General features: G+C 47.4%; 1 non-coding gene across 1 annotated transcript; it reads left to right on the top strand.

Moving 5' to 3' along the window:
* The first annotated feature begins 273 nt into the window (after positions 1 to 273).
* On the top strand, positions 274 to 437 carry LOC140390732 (U1 spliceosomal RNA). Its single transcript, XR_011934790.1, has one exon. It is a non-coding gene; the product is annotated as a U1 spliceosomal RNA (small nuclear RNA).
* Positions 438 to 5,849: the final 5,412 nt, after the last annotated feature.

Genomic DNA, 5,849 nt, shown 5'->3' with positions numbered 1-5,849 from the left:
GCGATTATCCGAATTCCGGACAACCCTGTAGGAGGACGGTTCATTGCCTTTTAAGGGTAGCATGCAAATCGAAACAGAGACTCTCCGAAGTAAACAACTTTCGTTCTGTAGCTAGAGGGATATTCAAGTATGGAGTGTAATACATGAGAAATAACTCCTGTGGAATGGAAGCAAAATGTGAACAAGGCGAGGTTCTGAGTTTGAAAACTGAGTGAGTGTGACTGTGAAGTGTAGTAGCTGATGTGGGATGGCAGAGTGTGAGACTGCATAAGCATACTTACCTAGCAGGGGTGAAACCATGATCAAGAAGGTGGTTCGCCCAGGACGAGGCTAGCCCATTGCACTGCGGGTCTGCTGACGCCTGCGATGTCCCCAAACGTGGGATTATCGACTGCAGAATTTGTGGTAGTGGGGGACTGCGTTCGCGCTCTCCCCTGAATAACAATCCAAAAATAGAACAGCCTTTGCTACAACAGTTGAATGCTGAACAATGTTTCGCCTGCTCTGCATTGTCCACGATGCTACAATGTTTCTCCTGCTCTGCATTGCCCACAATGCTACTTTTAGTCTATGTACTGAGGTCGTCTTTCCACCCACCAAATATGTCATACGACAAATATTCTTTCACTGCACGCTTTATTAAACTGTCTGCAAATTACCCCACACCTTCCACAACTACATTTTGCTCCCAACCATCCGCCATGAAGGTGTACCCTCACCCAACCCCTCCCAGACATTTTATTTACCAGTTGAAAATTCCACGACCCATTTTCCGTCCCGCAAATGCGTTGCTCCCCAGACTCTGTCCTTGAATCTCGCAAGAAAAATCCCAATTGGCATCATTAGTCAGCTGTTACCTAATTCAACAATTACCAGCAGAAGGCAAACAAACAAATCATGTGTCAACCTGGTGAAGCTACAACACAGGATTAGTTAGTTGCCGGTCAAACAACATAAGCAGCCAGTGTTAGACTGAGCTCAGCGATCCCACAGCCATCCAATCACATCAAAGCTTTGCAGTCCTGCCACATCCAGTCCTCAATGGTGGTGGACAATTAAATAGCGCACTGGCGGAGCAGGCTCCAGAAATATTCCCAGTCTCCAAGATGCTGGAGTCCAGCACATCTGTGCAAAAGAAAAAGCTGACATATTGGAAATAATCTTCAGCCAGAAGTGATCCGCTTGGTTTTCTTCAGAGGTCAATATTCCTGCAATAGGCCTCTGCTCTGGAACCTGCTGTGCCATTAGCCAAGCCGTTCCAGTACATTACAATACTGTCATTTACTGGCAATGTGGAAATTTGCCCAAGTATATCCTGTGCGCAAAAGGCAAGACAACCCCAACTCGGCTAATTATCACCCCATCAGTCTACTCGCAACCATCAGTAATGTGATGGAAGGGATCATCAACTGTGCGATCAAGCGGCACTTCCCAGCAATTACCTGATTTACTGATGCTCAATTTGGGTTCCTTCCTCCAGGATCACTCAGATCCTGGCCTCATCACACCTTTGGTTCAAACATGGACAAAACAGCTGAACTCCAGAAGGTGAGAGTGACTGCCCTTAACATCGAGGTAGTATTTGGTCGTGTATGGTACCAAGAAGTCCCAGAAAAACTGGAGACAATGGGAATCATGGGATAAACTTTCACTGGTTAGAGTTATACCAAGTGAAAAGGAAGTTGCTGTGTTTGTTGGAGGCCACTCATCATGGTCCCGGAACATGAGTGCATGAGTTCCTCAGTGTAGTATCCTCGGCCCAACCATCTTCTGCTGCTTCATCAATGACCCTCCTTGCAAAATAAGGTCAGTTGTGGGAATGTTCATTGATGATTGCATGATGTTCAGCACCATTCACGGCGACTCAGACACTAAAGCAGTCCACTTGCAAATGCAGCAAGTCCTAGGATCGTACAATCATAGAAAAGTTACAGACGGAGGCCACTCGGCCAACTTATCCATGCCAGCTTGAGGACATCCAGGTGTCATTTCTAATCCCATCTTCCTGGACGGAATCCATAAACCCTGTAGCTTAGAGCACTCTATTTGCAGATCCAGGTACCTTTAAGAGTGTGTCGGTTTCTACCTCCACCATCAACTATGGCAGAGAATTACAGACTCCCACTACCCTCTGTGTAAAAACGTTTTTCCTCACGTCCGCTCTACACATCCTGCCACTCATCTTGAATCTATATTCCCTGGTTATGGAATTCTCCACCAAAGATAAACAGTTTTATCTTGTCCAACCAATCTCTCCCCCTCATAGTTCTGTACACCTCAATTAAGTCACCCCTCAGCCTTCTTTCGTCCAAGGAAAGTAACCTCAACCTATCCAATCTCTCCTCGTAGCCATACTTTTCCAGCCCTGGCAACATTCCTGTAAACCTCCCCTGCACTCTCTCCAGAGCAATAACATTCTTCCTGTAATGTGGCGGCCAGAAATGCAAATAATATCCCAGTTGTGACCTCACCAGTGTTTTATACAATTCTAACATTATATCCTTTTTTAAAAATTCTATATCTCACAACCTTGTCTACTTGAACTGCTGCCTTTAGGGATCCCTGTATCTGCACACCAAGATCTCTCACTTCATCTACCTCTCTTAGTATATTTCTATTTATTGTGTACTCCATACAACTGTTTGACCTCCCTAAATGCATGATCGCACAGTTCTCTGTGTTAAATTCCATCTGCCACTTTAGCGCCAACTCCACCAATAACATTCTGAAGATTATAGCTCTCCTCAAAACTGTCCACCACTTAGCCAACCTTTGTGTCGTGTGCAAATTTCCCAATTGTGCTACACACATTGACGTCCAAATCATTAATTTATAACACAAACAGTAAAGGTGCCAACACTGAGCCCTGTGGAACACAAGTTGAAACAACGTTCCAAAGAACAAAGAAAAGTACAGCACTGGAACAGGCCCATCGGCATTCCAAACCTGTGCCGACCATGCTGCCCGTCTAAACTATAAGCTTCTGCACTTCCGGGGTCTGTATCCCTCTATTCCCATCTTCTTAATGTTTTTGCCAAGATGACCCTTAAACGTCACTATTGTCCCTTCTTCCACCACCTCTTTTGGCAGCGAGTTCCAGACACCCACTCCCCTCTGTGTAAAAAACTTGCCTCGCACATCTCCTCTAAACCTTGCCGCTCGCACTTAAACCTATGCCCCCTAGTAATTGACCCCTCTACCCCAGGGAAAAGCCTCTGACTATCCACTCTGTCTCTGCCCCTCATAATCTTGTAGACGTCTATCAGGTCGCCCTTCAACTTCCGTCATTCCAGTGAGAACAAACCGAGTTTATTCAACCCCTCCTCATAGCTAATGCCCTCCACATCCTTCTCGTAGTGTGGCGACCAGAATGGAACACTATGCTCCAAGTGTGGCCTAACTAAGGTTCTATGCAGCTGCAATATGACGTGCCAATTCTTATACTCAATGCCCCGGCCAATGAAGGCAAGCATGCCGTATGCCTTCTTGACTACCTTCTCCACCTGTGTTGCCCCTTTCAGTGACCTGTGGACCTGTACACCTAGATATCTCAGACTGTCAATACTCTTGTAGGCTCTACCATTCATTGTATATTCCCTACCTGCATTCGACCTTCCAAAATGCATTACCTCACTTTTGTCCTGATTAAACTCCATCTGTCATCTCTCCACCCAAGTCTCCAAACGATCTAAATCCTGCTGTATCCTCTGATAGTCCTCATCACTATCCGCAATTCCACCAACCTTTGTGTCGTCTGCAAACTTACTAATCCAATTGCAAGAACAGCCATCGACCAGTACCCTTTTGTTTCCTGTTTTATCTAGTTAGCCACAATGCCCAAAGGCCACAAATAGCTTTTAAATTGAACAAAGCTATAAATTTATGAACACTACTTAATTGGAGTCGACACTTACTCCTATATAATATACAGTGGATAATAAACATGATCTACACTCAAAAACTATTAATCTCTGCACTATTACATTGACTATGATCTGCTCTCACTCACACTATCTTTCCTTCAGTCTGTACTCTAGCTTTCTCCTCAACCTCTCACTCACAAGGCTTGGCATCAATACCTTATATAGTTGTACATCTAGCTCACTCTAGCGGTTGATTCAGCCATTGCATCCACTCTTGCAGTTCTTTACACTTATGATGTCACATCCCCCTTTCTTTGAACGTTATATTAGCCTGGATGCTTGCCTCCACTTGAACAGCTAGGGTCTCTTGTTCAGGTACGCCTCCAAGTTACAGAGAGCACACGGACGTATGCAAATTTCCCCTGCAACGGTCAATCAGCAGCTCGGCTCTACTGCCCTCTGCAGGATGCTTCCCTTTAATTGAGCAGCTAGGGTCTCATGTTCAGGTACGCCTCCAAGTTAGGGTGAACATACGGACTTCTGAAAATTTCTCCTGCAATGGCCAATCAGCAGCTCCGCTCTACTGCCCTCTGCTGGATGCTTGCCTTCGCTTGAACAGCTAGGGTCTCTTGTTCAGGTATGCCTCCAAGTTAGGGTGAGCACACGGACGCCATGCAAATTTCCCCTGCAACGACCAATCAGCAGCTCCGCTATACTGCCCTCGGCTGGATGCTTGCCTTCACTTGAACACCTGGGGTCTCTTGTGCAGGTGCGCCTCCAAGTTAGGGTGAACAAACGGACGAATGCAAATTTCCCGGACAACGGCCAGTCAGCAGCTCCACTCTACTGCCCTCTGCTGGCTGCTTGGTTCCTCTTGAACAGCTGGGCTCTCTTGTTCAGTTACGCCTCTAACATAGGGTGAGCACACAGACGCCTGCAAATTTCCCCTGCAACGGCCAATCAGCAGCTCCGCTCTACTGTCCTCGGCTAGATGCTTGCCGTTACTTGAAGACCTGGGGTCTTTTGTTCAGGTACGCCTCCAACTTTGGGTGAGCACACGGATGCATGCAAATTTCCCCTGCAACTGCTATTCAGCAGCTCCACTCTTCTGCCCTCTGCTGGATGCTTGCCTTGACTTGAACAGCTAGGGTCTTTTGTTCAGGTACGCCTCCAACTTAGGGTGAGTACACGGATGCATGCAAATTTCCCCTGCAACTGCCAATCAGCAGCTCCGCTCTACTGCCCTCTGCTGGATGCTTGCCTTCACTTGAACAGCTAGGGTCTCTTGTTCAGGTACGCCTCCAAGTTACAGAGAGCACACGGACGTATACAAATTTCCCCTGCAACGGCCAATCAACAGCGCCGCTCCACTGCCCTCTGCTGGATGCTTGCCTTCGCTTGAACACCTTCGGTCTCTTGTTCAGGTAGGCCTCCAAGTTAGGGTGAACATACGGACGTATGCAAATTTCCCCTGCAACGGCCAATCAGCAGCTCCGCTCTACTGCCCTCTGCGGGATGCTTGACTTTACTTGAGCAGCTAGTTTCTCTTGTTCAGGTACGCCTCCAAGTTAGGGTGAACATACGGATGCATGCAAATTTCCCCTGCAACTGCCAATCAGAGGCTCCGCTCTACTGCCCTCTGCTGAATGCTTGCCTTCACTTGAACAGCTAGGGTCTCTTGTTCAGGTACGCCTCCAAGTTACAGAGAGCACACGGACGTATTCAAATTTCCCCTGCAACGGCCAATCAACAGCTCCGCTCCACTGCCCTCTGCTGGATGCTTGCCTTCGCTTGAACACCTGGGGGCTCTTGTTCAGGTACGCCTCCATGTTAGGGTGAGCACACGGACGTCTGCAAATTTCCACCGCAACGGCCAATCAGCAGCTCCACTCTACTGGATGCTTGCCTTCACTTGAACAGCTAGGGTCTTTTGTTCAGGTACGCCTCCAACTTAGGGTGAGCACACGGATGCATGCAAATTTCCCC

The sequence above is a fragment of the Scyliorhinus torazame genome, chromosome 14, assembly GCF_047496885.1.
Source record: "Scyliorhinus torazame isolate Kashiwa2021f chromosome 14, sScyTor2.1, whole genome shotgun sequence".
Lineage (NCBI taxonomy): Eukaryota > Metazoa > Chordata > Chondrichthyes > Carcharhiniformes > Scyliorhinidae > Scyliorhinus > Scyliorhinus torazame.
The sequence above is the reverse complement of the archived record's forward strand: the minus strand, read 5'-3'. Positions and strand labels throughout refer to the sequence as shown.